Here is a 16963-nt window from a genome sequence, read left to right as displayed (position 1 = left end):
TCATTGAAAAATTCGTCAATAAAAATTTTGTCAAGTGATTAATTCATTCCTAGTAAGGGTATTAAGTTGAAAAGAATGGATAGTGAAAAAAAAAAAGCAAAATGAGCAAAAGAGGAAAGAGCAATAAGAGTAAAAAACATCATGACATTTTTGACATAGTTAGTGATAGAAATAATAAAAAAAAGTGCAAATAAAAATGTACTAAATATATCAGAGGGGATAAAAAATTTCAAAGTTTCTTTTAATGAGAAGGTTGTAGGAGAAACACAACCTAAACTTTTAATTATAGATGATTTTTTAGATAGAGATTCTTTAATGAGAAGGTTGTAGGAAAAACACAACCTAAGCCTTTAATTATAGATGATTTTTTAGATAGAGATTCTCTTGTAGTGAGCAAGACAACCAAATACACCTATCATCATGTTCACAGATGAGGGTGAAAAAGTACTATTAGAATCCTATTTTAAGTCTATTATCATCAAAGTTCTTAACAAATACTTTACTTATACTGCTTTAGTGCATCGGTTAAGGAACATCTGGCGACTAAAGGGTGGTTATAATATCAAGAAAGCTATATTCGGCTATTTCTATCACTAACTATGTCAAAAATTTCATGATGTTTTTTACTCTTATTGCTCTTTCCTCTTTTGCTCATTCTGCTTTTTTTTCACTATCCATTCTTTTTAACTTAATACCTTTACTAGGAATGAATTAATCACTTGACAAAATTTTAATCGACGGATTCTCTTGTAGTGAGCAAGACAACCAAATACACCTATCATCATGTTCACAGATGAGGGTAAAAAAGTACTATCAGAATCCTATTTTAAGTCTATTGTCATCAAGTTCTTAATAAATACTTTAGTTATACTACTTTAGTGCATCGGTTAAGGAACATCTGGCGACTGAAGGGTCGTTATAATATCAAGAAAGCTATATTCGACTATTTCCTAATGAAATGTGATCTGACGGAAGATTGGGATAAAGTTTTGGTATGAGGTCCTTAAATAATTCGAAGGTACTATATTGCGGTTAAGCCATGGACTGCATCTTTTTAACCAAATAAAAAAACCGTTGGTTACACTCTTGTTTGGATTCGTGTTGCTGGGTTAAATATCTAGGATTATTGTGGATTACTATGGCTTAATGGACTTAGGAGCTAACAGCAAGAATCAGAAATAATTAACGTAAAAGAATAATAAATAAATTGTCTGAAAATAGGTTGAAAATTTAGATGTCTTAGTTTGAAAATTTAGAGGTGAGAATTGAATTCAGTGTTTTTTTAGTGGAAAAATGTAAATTTTTGTGTAAAATTGCGTAAAAACGCGTATCGGTAAATTAGCCGGCAATACCGGCTTAAGTCTGTCTAGTACTGCATGAGAGCGATAAAAACTGTAGAAAAACTTAGAAAAATAATTAAAGTTGAAAATCGGATGCTAATTCTAAAGGTTTGGCCCAAAGTTGGACCAAGCAGGCCAAAAACGCTAATGGGTTGGACCGGGTCCAAATTGGGCCTAAGTCCAACATATATAAGTGTGTAAAATGAACCCAAATCAGCTCAGTAGCTGGAGAAGAGAAATCCCACCATATACTATTCATCCTCCCCTTCATTCGCTTATAACTCGAGCTACAGTGCTTTGATTCGCGTGCCGTTTATGCCTACGTGAAGCTCTCATGCGAGTCCGTCAGTTCTAACTAACTTTTGCTGGTAAATTTTTGAGTTTCATACTCCCTTTCTCTATCCTAAGTGAATTTCGAATTTAAGATTTGGTTTTTGAGTGAATTTTTATGGTTTGGTTGTTTAGGTGCCAACCAATAGTGAAAAATCATTGAGTTTCATCCCCAATTTATGTGATTAAGGTAAAGTTTCTCAAAAACCCTTGTAGTTTGGTATATGGTGAACTCTAGGTATTGATGTTAGTGATATTGGTGTATATAGCTTGATATTTGGTGACTTGAAAAGTGGTGTTGGTGATTGGAAGCTTGTTAGAAATAAATTTGGTGAAATTGTGCATATTGAGAATCGGTCAAGATATGGTTTCAGTTTAATATTTCGTGTACCTTAGGCTAGTGGATCTTAGGATAAGATTGAAGTGGTTGTTGATAATTGTTGAAATGATGAGGTATGACGATTTTGATGATTGTGATGATTTTAATGAATTATGATGTTGTTGTTGATAAATGATGTTGATTATTGAGATTGGATTGAATGATGGTAGTTATGAGAATTGGTAGTGATAGAATGATTATTAATGAATTTGTTGGTTGAGAATGGTGTGAGTGTGATGAATTTGATGATTGGGGTTAATGATTTTGAGGATAATGCATTATAAGTGGAGTTTTGGTAAGAGTAGTGATTTAAGACAAAATGATAAGATCTTATGTGGATTGAAGTGTGTTGAGGTTTTGAGTTGAATTGGTTTAAAGTTTTGAAAATTAGAGAACCTTGTTGGTTTTTGAAAAACTAGATTTTTGACGAATTTTGGCGAGGTATAACTTGGTTTCCTTTAGAGTACACAAGTACATCGTCTAAGTAAACTATGATAAAATCTACATATGAGTAAAAAATATTATTCATAATTTCTTGAAACTTATTTGATGCATTTTTTAATCCCTCGAGCATTACATTCTATTCATAATATCCAAAAGGTACAATAAAGGCTATTTTATATCTATCCTCCTTTTTTACGAATATCTGATAATATCATGATTTTAAATCAAATTTAGAAAAAATAGTAGCATTACTTAATCTTTTAATCAAGTCATTCTTGTTTGGAAGGGAATATCTTATCCATGTTAAGGTATTATTTGGAGGTTTGTAATTAATTACTAACATGGGAACTCCTATTTTTATATCTGAAGCCTTTATTACATAAAATTCTATACAATTTCAAAGAGACTTTGATGGTTTAATTAGCCTTTTATCTAAGTATTCTTGGATTTTTTCTTACAATATTCCAAAAATTCTTTATTCTTTTCAATAAATTTTGCCTTAATGGGATACCTTTTTATGAAAATTATTTTCGTATGATAATGATACTTCATAAAATTTTCTATAATGAAAACCTTTTGGATTTATAATACACTAATCTTTTTCAATCCATTTTTCTAACTCTTTTATTAGAGCTTGAATTTTCTGAGTTTTTAGTTGTTGCTCTATTCTTTTATATACAATCTCTTGATTTAGGAAATTAATTTGTTTCTTTTTTTTATTATATTAAGTTGAGAGATAACAGCCAATGTGTAAAACTCGGTTATTTAATAAATAATTAACTCATAAATTAAAATTTATTCTAGAAAATTAAAAATATGATTTTCATAGTTTAATATAATAGAGAAAATTAAAACGAAAATTTCGATACTAATTTTAAAGAATTTGGCCCAAGATTGGGCTAAACGGCCGAACCGGACCCAAACTGGGCCCGTGAGCCCAACTAACCCACTTAACTTAGTGAGCTTCAGCTCACTCTCTCTTCCTCATTCAGCAAAACACGCTGAATGCAGCCATGGGAGAAGAGAAGAAGAAGCAAACCCTCACCTAATCTTCAATCTTTGATAACTTTTGATCTGGAGTTCTGATCACCGCACCATTTGCAGCCACACAACCATGGCGTCGAGCTCTACAAATCCCACAACTTTATTTAGGAGGTAAGCCACGATTTCAGTTCAATCTTCTCAGCCCTTAAATTCAAATTTTTGGGTAAAAAGTGTTGAGATTTTGAGCTCTTTGATGTTATAGGATCCAAATAGCTTGAAGGAAAGGCTTAATCTTGCCTCTTTGATCCTTGGGTGTGGCAAGATTTCTCAACCCTAAGTTTAATGCTTGAGTTGTTGTGATTGGATATTGAGTTTATGTGTGTGGGTGCATATTATGTGTATTAGGCAATGTATGTATAAGTGGGTTGAAGCTTGTTGGTGATTTTGGAAGCTTGGAAGTGGATTTCAAGCTGGAAATTCTGTTGGTGAGGTGTTGAGTCCCGAAAGCTTGAGGAAAAAGTGAAATTGGAGGTGTTCTGGGTTGAGCGGGGAATCAGCCAAGGTATGGTTTCAGTTTTCTGTATCTAAAATATAATGTGGTTGTGAAAACTTAGGCTAGTAAACCCTAGGATAGGAATTGAATTTATGATGATGGTTGATTGGTTGAAATGGATAATATTGATTATGTGATTATTGGTTTTGGAGGGTGTAAATGATATTCTTGTTGTTGGTGCTTGTGAATTGTATATGATGATGATGATTGGTATGTTGATTTGAAGTTAAGATTGAGCTTGATACGGATATTTGATATTGTATATTGAATATTGTGGAATTCGAAGTATTGGGTTGGAATTTGATGAAAATGGGGAATTGGTAAGGTGATGAATGTGTATTGTATATTGTTGTACTTGAAATATTGAGTTTGAGATTGATTAAAGTGAATAAATTTAGTAGTTTGTAGATTGTCTGAGAAAGTTAGAATGTGGCTGAGGTTGAATTGATAAAGTGTTGGTTAAATTAAAAGAGGTTTGAGAAGAGTTTGTTTTGAAAGTTGAGGCTTATTGGTATTGGTTGAAAATTTTGGTAAGTTGAGAATTTAGTGAACTTTTGTGAAAAATGAATTTTTGATGAACTTTAACAGATCATATCTTGAGCTACCGTTTTCAAAATTTAATGCATTTTATATCAAATTGAAGATAATTTAACGAGCTTTAAATCAGTATAAATTTTGTAAAAATATGAACTTTTTAGAGAGAGATATGATCATTGGAAGTTTGGGTCTAAAATCTAAATTCTGTGAATGCTGCAGAATTTATTATTTCTGGTTTGTGCGCGCATGCACACCCTGTGGATTTTTGAACCTGTGCACACGCACAGCCTTGTGCGTATGCACACACAGGGATATGGCTACTGGGAGCGTTAGCACGCTCTGTGCGCGAACACAACCAACGAAGTCTTGCAAGCTGTGCGTGCGCACAGCCTTGTGCGCACGCACACGTTGGGAAGCATGTTCTGTTGAGGGCGTTCGCACGCCTTGTGCGAGTGAACAGAATTGAAAAATTTTACTCCTGTGCGTACGCACACTGCCCTGTTTTCTTATAAAAACCTTGTTTTTAAATGTTTCACCTTCCCGGCAAGCTTGTAATCTTCCGTGACCCTGTTTTTTAGCAAATATGACTTTTATGTTTATTAAAACCGAATTTCAAACTTCTAAGCCTCCATTTTTATTCGTTTAGTCCTAAATCCTTATAGTATGCCTAGTAATGAGAGGAAGCTAGGAAGGGTGGTAGCTTGAGGGTGAAGTAAGGAGAGAGTTAGTGATGAATTATAATTAATGATGATTGTATGAGTTGTTGAGGGTGATAATGGAAGTGCGGTGTATGCCGTGAGCCGAAGGGCTGTATTTAATAATGATTATTGGCTGGTTATGGATTATGTTATGAGCCAGATGGCTATGATAAATTGTGATTCATGGCTAGAAATGAAAGTATGAATGTGAATTATTGTTTTATCTTGAGCTCTCTTTCTCGAAAGTGCGACCCAGAGAAATGGTGGAAGGTGAGGATCCCCTTCCTTGTTCCTCCTGGTATTGTAAAATCGCCCCCAGCGAGATGGTGGGAGGTTAGGATCCCCTCCTTGGTTCCTTCTGGGCATATGAGAATGTACCTCCTGAGTAGATACAAGGGTTGTGGTTTCGCCCCACTTGCTCTAGGTTGGTTAGTACAGAGGCTCCCCGGGTTGATGCAAGGGTTGTGGTTTCGCTCACTTGCGCCGGGTTATGATGAGTGATGTATGAAAAGTGGAATTATATGATGTATAAGTGATGATATGTTCATAATGAATGATTATGAAACGTGATGAATGAATGTGAAAAGATTATCTGAGATACGAGTTTTCCTAGATGAAAGCAATGACTAGCCACCACGTGCTCCAAGTTGAGACTCGATACTCTGTTGATCCTATGTCGCAAGGGTGGCCGGACACTGTGAAAGTTCCGGATGAGCTCGCCCCCTTGGATAAACACTAGTGTGGGTGTTGTATGATTATGATTATGATTATGATTATGAATATGTTTATGATTGAGAATTACTCGAGTTGGGGATGCGCGACAGAGGGACCGTCCAATGGTTAGCTACCGGGACTTGTCGGGTTGGCTCTATAACCGACAGATGAGACTTATCAGCCACTAGGACAGGCATGTATCATATGTATCTTTATGTTTTGTTTGTATTGCCTAAGTGATTGCATAACTAAATGCTACTTGATTATCTACTATATTTGAATCCTATTTGTGATTTCTCTGTTTGTAATAACTGTGTTTGTTGCATTTGGTTCCGCTGGTGGTTGGGAGGTTTGGAGGAGTTGGAAAGGTGAGTTTTAGATAGCTCTGAAGACCCTTAGGTAGTTGCCTATTTTAATTTCATGGTTTAGTTATGTTTTAAGCTTTAATTATCTGTTGGAAGTTCTAGGATTGCCTTCGGCTTTCCCAGGACATTATATGTTAGATATGTGGGCACTGTTACCATGCTGAGTTTCTCACCCATACGGATTTTGTGGTTTTCAAATGTAGGACAGGCAACACCTCGCTAAAGCATGCTGGAAGCTTCTGATTTAGTGAAGATTCTCATCTCTCGGGGCTATATTTTGGTTATCTGTACCTATTTAGATACTTATTATCTCCACTTATTATATATATGCTGTATTAACTCCTCTTAGAGGTTATTTTGGAGAAATAGGTTTTGTAACTCTATACTTTGGGTTTTCTTTTGGGTTTTCCTATATATCTATATATGTATAACTATGTGCTCGGACCGGTTTATCTTCGCGAGCCGAGTCTTGAGTTTTGTTACATGTGTTTTGGAACTCTTGGTATATTAACTCCTTAGCTTATTCTATCTCGCTTCGTCTGCTTTAACGCTTCGTGAGCGTTATGCTTTTCAATTTAACGATTTTTGCTTTATCCCTTTCTTTAAAGGCTCCTAGTTATAAACCTTTTTCACTATATTATATATTAAATTTTTATTTTTAGAGGTCGTAGCGCCACGCCACCTCTATTTTACATCCTAGGTGTAAAGCTCTGTGTGGTAGGGTGTTACACAATGAGCTATAACTCAAATGGCATATTCTCTCCATACTCACCTAGAAGTCGCGGATTCAAGTCTCACTCCTAACTTTGAAAAAAAAAATTGAAAGATAGCAGCTTATTGTAATAAGTTAAGTTATCTTTCTTTGAGTTTTTGTATGAACTCAATTAGAATAGGTTGGTTTGGTATGTAATAAGTGGTTATCCTATCTTTATCTACCATAAAAGGATATAGTAAAAGAGTAAAGCTTAGTTTGGTAAAGCTTTTACTTTTTAAAAGTAGCTTATAAAAGCTCATTTTTAAAAGATGGCTTTTTAAAAATTGTAGCATTTATGTTTGATAAATCAAATTAAAAATAGCTTTCAATAAATACAAGTAACAACAATTACGTTTGGTAAAATAGCTTTTAAAATTTAAAAATATTATAATAGACATAAATGCAAGCATTAAATTTGAAAATTAGTTAACATATGAGGTATATGAGGTTATATTAAACACAAAATGAAGAGCTTGAGCTTTTAAAAAACACAAGTACCTCTTCGAAAAGTTTTACCAAACCAAGCCTAAAGGGATTACCTAGTATAACTTGTTGAGATATTCTTTTGGCTAGAAAAAAGATAGTTGAGAAGCATACTTTGTCTTTACAAACCTTTGCGCTAGAAATATTGTAATTTATAATCATTTTATCATTTTTCACTTTGACAATAGTTTCAATTTTTTTTTATAATATTTGGTAGGTATCAATCTTTCTTGTTTACAGTTTACATTTACTCCTAAAAATCTACCATGGCTATAAACTTAAACTTTACTCTTTCGACTATTATTACTATATGAATATACCACTTTTGATTGACTAGTAATGTTAGTTCATTAATATAGTTTTGGAGAGTTATGACTTCCTCTTCTTCTATTAATTCTAATCGTTCCTTTCCTTTTTGTAAATTTATTATATTTTTTCCTTCTAATTTTGGTATTCTGTAGTCAAAAGAAATATCCCGCTGCTTTAATTTAGAGATTTCAAGTTTTAACATTTTTATTTCTTTCTGCAGATGCTTTAAAGAGATTTCTTCCTTAAGAATTCTAAACCTGTTGTATATCTCTTTAATCTCTATTAGCCTTTTCTTTTCTTTAACTTGTTCTTTTTTTCTAACCAAATCATTTAATTGGAATATAAATTCATCTTTTAAAAGAGAATTTTTTTTAATTTATTTATTATAAATATTAAAGTACTTGTTTGTTCTCTGATTAATGTATTAACTGCTTTTCTTAAGTTTTATAATTATATTTAAAGATTTTACACAACTATCATAATTACATATTTCTGATCCTAAATAAGAGTTTTCTTCTAATTCTAAAAAACTTGAAGAAGAGGTTATATTTAGTTGTTGTATAAAATTTTCCAAATCATCGGAAGAGTATTCTTTTTCTGATTCTACTTCTGATTCACAATTAATATAGTGGCTAAATCTTACCTTACCTCCTCATTACTAATTTTGTTTATTTTTCTTTTATTTTGTAGTTGTTAGCGTAATGATCTAATTTCTTTTATTTCTAACAAACTATTTGTTTTTTATCACTTTTTCTTTTATTGTTCTATTTTTATTTTTTCCTATAGTTTTTCTTTGGTCTGTTTCCCATTGTATATGATTTTTTAGATTGGTACCTATTTTTATATTTTTGTATATTTCTTTTCTTAATGATTCTATTTTAGTTGCTAGGTACTTTTTCGGTGAAAATAGCATATTGTTGACAAAAGTATTTTAATTTTCACTTACTACTAATATTATCTCTTCTTATTTTTTTGTAGTAGTGTCAATACATATTTTTACTCCAGTTTGTACTACTGTATTATATATTTGACCAAAGGTTAGTTCCTTATATGGTATTTGTGTACCAAATAGGGATTGTAGTTTTTTGTAAAACTTTTCTGCAAAAAAATTGGATAAAGCTGCTATAAATCATTCTTTTCAAAAAGGGGTTGATGCATCATCTCTCATCATTACTTTAGAGATGAAGACATCTTTATACCATATGTAGTCAGACATGGTAGGACATCTTAAATTCATTAGTTGAGTTCTTATTGTAAACCCCGCAAAATTAATAAATAATTAGTCAATAAATTAATTGTTATCCAAAGAAATTAAGAAATTAAATTTTATAGTTTAAAGAAGTAGAAATAATTAAAGGTTTAATTACTCTGTTGGTCCCTATAGTTTCGCAAAATTTTCAATTAGGTCCTTATACTTTTTTCCTTTTAATTGGGTCTCTGCACCAATTTTTTTTTTCAATTAGGTCCCTCTTGGTAGTAATTGGCTTCATTGTATAGGACCCAACTAAAAAAAAAAATTGGTGCAGGGACTCAAATAAAAGGAAAAAAGTGTAGGGACTCAATTCAAAAAAAAATTTGGTGCAGGGACTCAATTAAAAGGAAAAAAGTATAGGGACCTAATTGAAAATTTTGCAAAACTATAGGGACCAACAGAGTAATTAAACTATAATTAAAATATGAATTTCAACACCAATTTTAAAGATTTTGGCCCAAAATTGGGCCAAACAAACCGAACCGAGCCTATATTGAGCTCAAGGCCCAACCTAATTACCCAATACTAAGAGCTTCAGCTCTTTCTTCTCCTTTCCCAAATGAAACATGCTAAAACTTGCATGGGGAGAAGCGAAGAACATTCAAACCCTTGCTTCAATATTCATTCCACCATAACTTTCAATCCGGAGTTCTGATCGCTATACCGTTTGCGACCACGCGACTATCACGTCAGCTCTACAAAGCCCACAAACCAATTCAGTAAAGATATCGCAACTTTATCCTCAGTCTCTCTTTCTCCCAATTTCAAAATTTGGATAATTGGATATTGAGATTTGTGATGTTTTAGTTTTTTAGGATCAAACTAGCTTGAGAAAATTATTGTGTTTTGTTCCATTGACGCTTGAGGAAGGTAAGAACTCTTAAACTCTTTTGTGGATTATTGAATTAGTAAGCTTTGATATTGATTGTAACACCCTAATTAGCCTAAGCTTTACCTCGCGTTGTAAAGCAAAGGTTAATCAAAGATTACGACAGTTCTAAGCTCATACATATAATATATATAGAAAGAATAGTATAATCTAGAAGCCCGATGAAGGATGCAGCTCAAAAACAGGATTTTAAAAATGCAAAACGTGCTAACGAAGCTACTGACTTAAGGCACAAGAAACAGGTATAAAATAACAAAATATCATAGTATAATAGTATATTATCATAAGACTCTAGCGACAGCTCACAGAGTTTAAGCCGGCTAGCCATATACAAACCATACATGAAACTAGACAGTATAAACAGCTTATACAAGTTTTGTTCTCTCAAATTCAAGCCTCTAGACAAAGCAAAATACAAAGATGAGAGACATATACAAAAGAGATAAAAAGACTTCAAAACAGATAGATAACATCCGCTCCTATCACCATCAAAGCAACTCACCGAGGTGGGTTACGACCTGCATTTGAAAAATACAACAGAAATATGGTATGAGAATCGGAGGTTCTCAGTATGGTAACAGTGCCCAGTGATGTAAGATATAAGACCCCAGGACGCCAAAGGCAATCCTAGACTTCATATCCATCACAAGATTCAATCTTAAGGCATATTAAAACAAATAAGTATCATATGTAAACTTTCACATAAATAAATAGGGCATTCTATCTTAGGGGATTTCTATTCTAACTAAACACCGCTGTCCCACATCCTTCACCAACCTATCCTCCATGTGATCCCATCACCACCGCCTTCCGAACCTCCTCAATCCCAGTAGAAAACACAATTTTATACAATGCAAGTAAAACATAAGTAGAAGCATAATAGGCAATTAATTCAAATAGCACTTAGACATGTTATACAAATAGGCAAGCAATTTCAAGTTGGCAAAGCATGCAAACAGATAGAAAATGCACATGATGAATGACTGTCCTATTGGCTGTGATATCATATTGTCGGTTCAACTGCCAACCTGACACATCTCCATGGAGACGTCGCCCTTCGGAATCATCATATGGGAACCCCCGAGATATAGTGCTCGGATCACTGTCCAGGATTTTGCGCCTGCACGCTCCATTGATCCGAAGGGATGCGAACGGGATACTCTTGCCAACGACCTCGCATCTCAACGCAAGCGGGACGAACCACTGCCCTTACGCTGCCGCCGCTACCTCGACAGGCGGGATCCAACCGCCATCCCTACCGGGCGCATAGTGTCTCATAATCTCAATATACAAATGATACATGAGTGATTTTCAGAAAATATTTTTCAGTATGCCATGGATCCATCATCTCGTTCCGAGTCCTCGACTCATCTCAACCACTTTCAATCCAACATCTCCATTCCTCGTTCTCATTCCACCAAGCCCATCCTCAGTACAGCCGAAACCTATGCCTCCATTTTTTAACTTTTTATCAAATTACCAAGTTAAAATCACCTAGGAGCTTCTCTACGTTTTGATATCCAAAAACGAGCCAAAAGTCTTAAATAGGTGTCACAGAAGTTTACAAGCCTAATTCTCTGTCTCTAGACTCAAAACGTAAGTATCCTATAGATTCAAACCCAATTGAAATAGTTTAGTTGAATAAAATAAAAAAAGAAAACCATTTCTCTTGCAAAAACTGATTTTAAGTTTGAAATCTCTGCACCAACCAGCAAGCTACCCTGTTCTTAGAAAATCCACCAAAAATCATATTTTCATTTGATGTATTTGAAATTTTTCAGAAATAAACTAGACTCATTGAGCTTTAAATCAGTCAAAGTCTCGTAGAAAAATCTTTTTTTCTGGAGAGAGTTATACTACTTACAAGTTTACTTTAAAAAACTAGTTTTGCTGTCAAAATAACTAAGAGCTCTATTTTTAAAACGAGCACAACTCCTTTTAAAAAATTTATAATAGTCTAAAATTTTGATACAAACAAGAAATAGTCAAAGTCTCAATGTCATTTTGGTCCCACTCAAAAATATGGTCAGGATTGGGAGATATAGGCTTGAAAAGTTGCTGATTTCATTATGTAGCAGCAGAAAATTAATTTTAAAGTAACAAACTTCAAAAATTTATATCTCCTAATCCAACCGTTAAGCTTAACCAAATTTTCTAGGATTTTTCTACACATCATAAAGATTCGAGAAAAATTAATCCCATTCAATTGTGATGGTTAGATCGTTCCCAGAAAACGTCCGAAGCTGCTGCCAGAAAATAGATTACGGAGAATTTTGCCAAACCTCAACTTTCAAAATATTTCAACCAAAATCAGACCAACAAAACCATACCAACTCCAATTTACCTCATAACTCACCCTTTGTGTCACAAACTACCATTAATACCAAATTTTTCATTCACCCTTCAATATCCTCAACCTCAAATATCAAATATATAATACTCTAATCATTCCTCCACCAACCACATTCATCAATTTCAATTATCAAATACATAACAATACATTCATTTTTTTAAATCAACACATTAATCAAATTTTATTCCACCATTTTCAACAATCATCATAATCAATTTCAATATCAATCCTCAATACCATACTATCAACATCAACATTTCAATTCATCAACAACCCAAATCATCAAATCATCATACATCATCATACAACAATTCCAACAACCAATTTAATTCAATCCAAACCTATGGGTCACTAGCCTAAGTGTCCATAAATATTATATATTACATAGAAGAAACCAAAACCATACCTTGGCCGATTCCCTATATGAACTAAAACTCAAAATTGAGCACCAAATGAGCTTCCAACCACAAGCAAGCCACCAATGTAACTCCGACAAGCACCAACAAGCTCCAAACTCACAATAATCAAACTACATATGTATAAACCATCACAAATCAACCTAGGATTCCATTTAAACATAATATCACAAAGATTTAATGTCGCTTACCTTTCTCAACAGATTTAATAGCCAAAATCCAATGCTAAGCAAGGACTAGAGCAAACCTAAACATCCAAAATCATAAAAACTCATTGAACCCAAAGCCCTAAAAATCCAAAATTTTGGAGAGAAGAACTGAGAGGATTTCGAGCTTGCCATACCAGTTTCTTATATGGGTTTTGTAGAGCTCTTCACAAAGAACACATAGCCGTTGATGGCACGCAAATCGGAGCACCGTAGCTCGAGATATCGCAAGTTGAAGTGAGGAGTGAATAGTGTCAATAGGGTTTTTTTTTCTTCTTCCCCCTCTCTTCTCAATTCTGTTGTGTGTGTGTGTTTAATGATGAATGGGTTCATTAATGAGCCCTTATATATGTTGGACTTGGGCCCAACTTGGGCCTGGTTCAACCCGTTAGCATTTTTAGCCCGTTTGGCCCAACTTCGGGCCAAACCTTTAAAATTAATGCCCGATTTTTTATTTCTAATGTTTTTCTAAGGTTTTTGGCTGTTTCCACTCTTTCTTGTGCGGTACCGGACAGACTTGAATCGGTTCAACCAGTTCAACTGCCGGTTTGCGGTTTTCACGATTTTTCGCAGAAAATACATTTTCTGACTCAGAAAGAACCACTGAGTCCAAAAATCGCATTTAAATCCTCAAATTCTCACTCTAACTTTTCGAAACGTAACGTGAGATATATAATCGCTTAATTAACCGGTTGATTAGTTGCAGTTCTTAAATTGATTATAGTAATATAATTTAAAAATAGATTGAATTATGTTGATATGAAGTCCTATTGGTGGTTGAACTTGTGGATTTGGAACCTTGGAAGCTGGGAACCAGTTTTGGTGTGATTTTGGTGAAGTGAAAGCTTGAGAAAATGATGAATTTGAGGTGTCATTGGCTTAGGGAGGAATCAGCCAAAATATGATTTTGGTTTCTCGTAGATAATATATAATGTTACGTGAAAACTTAGGCTAGTTGACCATAGGATAAGTTGAACTAAGTGAAATTGTAAGGTTTAACAAGCTTTGTTGAAACATTGTGTTGTGATAAGAATGAGTAGATTATTGACAATTTTTTTATGGTTGATAATAATAGTAAATTGTGATGATGAAATTGATGAATAATGGTTGTAATTTAATCGAAGGTTTTGAGTGCGTTGATGAGGTTTGTATGTACTAAAATCATTGATTGTTGATGAGGTTTGATAATGATTATGAGTAATGATAATAATAGATTGATGATTTATGAATAATGTGGTATAATTAGGAATTCTTTGGGTGGAAATTGACGGAATTGGATAGTGGTATGTTGAAAAAGTGGTGAAAGGGGTATGGAATTATTTTGGATGAAATTTGGTGTTATTTTTAGGAGTAAAATAATGGTTTGAAACTAAGATTTTGGAAAGAATGGGATTTTTGTGTTTTGTTAAAAAATGAATTTTTGACCAACTTGTCTTAGAATGTACCCATCTTGTTTTCTTCATCCATGTTTATATTTTAACATATTATCTTTGATGTTTTCATGATGGGTTGGCAAAAGGAAAAGACTTTGTCATCCTTGTTGATTTGCTAAGAGGCTATTAAGGACGACCTAGAGGGTGAGAGTCAGGATATAGATACAAATGCGGTGAATGCACGTGATGGATAGCTTGATTGGTAAAACTTTTGACTCTTGATCATAGTGAGCACATAATGAATTGTGTGACATTCAAGTGGGGGGGGGGGGAGCTTAAAGCGACAGTTTGATTATAAAAACATTTTTTTCAAATACTTTCATATTTCAATTTTGTTATTACTATATCTTTTAGATTTTTTGTTAGCTATTTTGTTACCTTGAGTTTTTTTTAGTTTATTTTGCATCTTGTTTTAGTTTGTATATAATTTAGAGTCTTATTTTAGTTTTAATATACTCTTTTTATTTAATACAGTTTGTAAATACATATTTTTATTTTTAGTCATTATTGGATAAATAGGAAGAATAAGACCTAGGTTTTTATGTCTATGTATGTGTTGAATTGAGAATGGTAGAAAATAGGGAAGAAACTTAAAATTTTATTTATTCATCCAACCAGAAAAAAATTAACATTTAGGATACTTGGTTAGAATAATAAGTTTTTAAGAAAATTTTTTTAGGGCATCCCATTAATTTGAGTTAAAGTTTTTCATTGAACTTGCTTGAATAAGGATTGTGGAACATAGATTAGAGTTAGAACACACAACCAAGTAAAATTTGAGCCTTTAATGTGTGGTTGCATTATTTTAACCAATATTTTATTCTTGTGTGTGTTATTCTCTCTATAATTACAATTTTTGACTTGTTTTATTCTTGATGTCCAATATTTGTGTATGTATGAATTTATATATTGAGGTTATTATTTCATATGAGCTCACTTACCCAAATAGTCTTACCTTTTTATCTATCATTGTCAGCTAATTTTGAGCTTAATTGATCATCTTTATTCTTAACTTTAGTACAATACTACTCTAAAATAAAAATAATAAATGTCCCTGTTTAATTTTTGATTAGTTTAAACTAGTGGCGATTGCATCATGTGATCATGTAAGGAGGGAGAATTTGAAAATATTGGTAAAAGAAAAAAATCTGTTGGGTTTATTAAAAATTTTAAAAATTGGGTGCATATTCATGCATTAAGTACTTGAACCATCTATATTTATCTTTTGAAAGAAAAAATAAGAGAAAAAAATAGAAGAAAAAAAAAAGAAAAAATATATAATGTATATATTAAAAAAAAGAAACCTAAATAGGGATAAATATTACCCAAATGAAAATTTTAGAAATAGATACATATGTGATGTAAATTGAAAAAAAATGCATAGGTGTGTAAAAAGTGAATCATGAGTAACTAGGTTCATGAATTAAGATTAGGTAGGTTGTTGTAGGTCAAGTGGAAATTTAAGCTAATCAAATATTCAAATTTTTAGTCCACTTAACTAAATACATCCTCATATTTACCCTAGCCTCATTTCAACCCTCTAAAGTTCTCATGATATTTATATGCATACAATGAATATTTGTTTATTGTATGAAGAAGAACAAATTGTAGAGAGTAATGTTAGAAGAGAATGGAGTGAATCAACCCAATATATTAGAACGATTAGAGAGTAAACACATTTGGTGAGGGTTTGATTGCTTAATTCTATGTTTTACTTATTATGAGATTTTATCTTGCAAATTTATTATATTTTTAGAACTCAAATTGATTGATAGGATTGAATTGATTGCCATATAGCTTTTGACCTCTTTGCCTTATATATATTCTTGAACATTGATGAGCATTAGGTAGCTTACATTTAATAAGTGTTGACATCCCTTAATCTTGTCTTTCTTAATGTTTAGCATGGGGATATGCTTTTGTCTAAGTGTAGAAAAATTGATAAATTCATATTTTATGATGATTTTTAGATTGGAAAGAGTAGAATTTATCAACTTAACTTGCACTTATTCCTTAAAAATAGATGCTTTTATGAATTTTCTCCTAATTGTGCTAACATGATTGAAACATGATTTTTTCCTAAACCCTAGATCTTTAAAATTGTCAAATTAATTTTACTTTTATTCCATTTGATGCCTTAATATATTTTTCCAAGTTGTTTAAGGTTTAGGAAACAAGAATGACTTGGGAAGATGGGTGAAAAGCATGCAAAAGCGGAGATTTTGCGAAGAAACGAAGGAGGAAGAAATCCAGTGACGTGCGCACGCACACACAAGTCTAGTTGCATGCCTCACTTAAAATAGCATGTGACTCACAATTTCTAGCCCATTTAAGGCTCAATCTAACTCATTTCTGGATCATTTGAAGCAAGCATTGAGGAAGAATACACTAAGTAGTCTTATGTTTAGTTTTTAGTATGTTTTAATAAATTCTAGAGAGAGAATTGTTAGGGTTTTTAGTTTAATTCTCTTTTGTTTTAATTTTTTCTTGTTTTAGTTTAGTTTTATTTACATTTTATTGTTCT

Source organism: Arachis hypogaea, chromosome 16 (assembly GCF_003086295.3).
Source record: "Arachis hypogaea cultivar Tifrunner chromosome 16, arahy.Tifrunner.gnm2.J5K5, whole genome shotgun sequence".
In the NCBI taxonomy this organism is placed as follows: domain Eukaryota; kingdom Viridiplantae; phylum Streptophyta; class Magnoliopsida; order Fabales; family Fabaceae; genus Arachis; species Arachis hypogaea.
The sequence above is the reverse complement of the archived record's forward strand: the minus strand, read 5'-3'. Positions refer to the sequence as shown.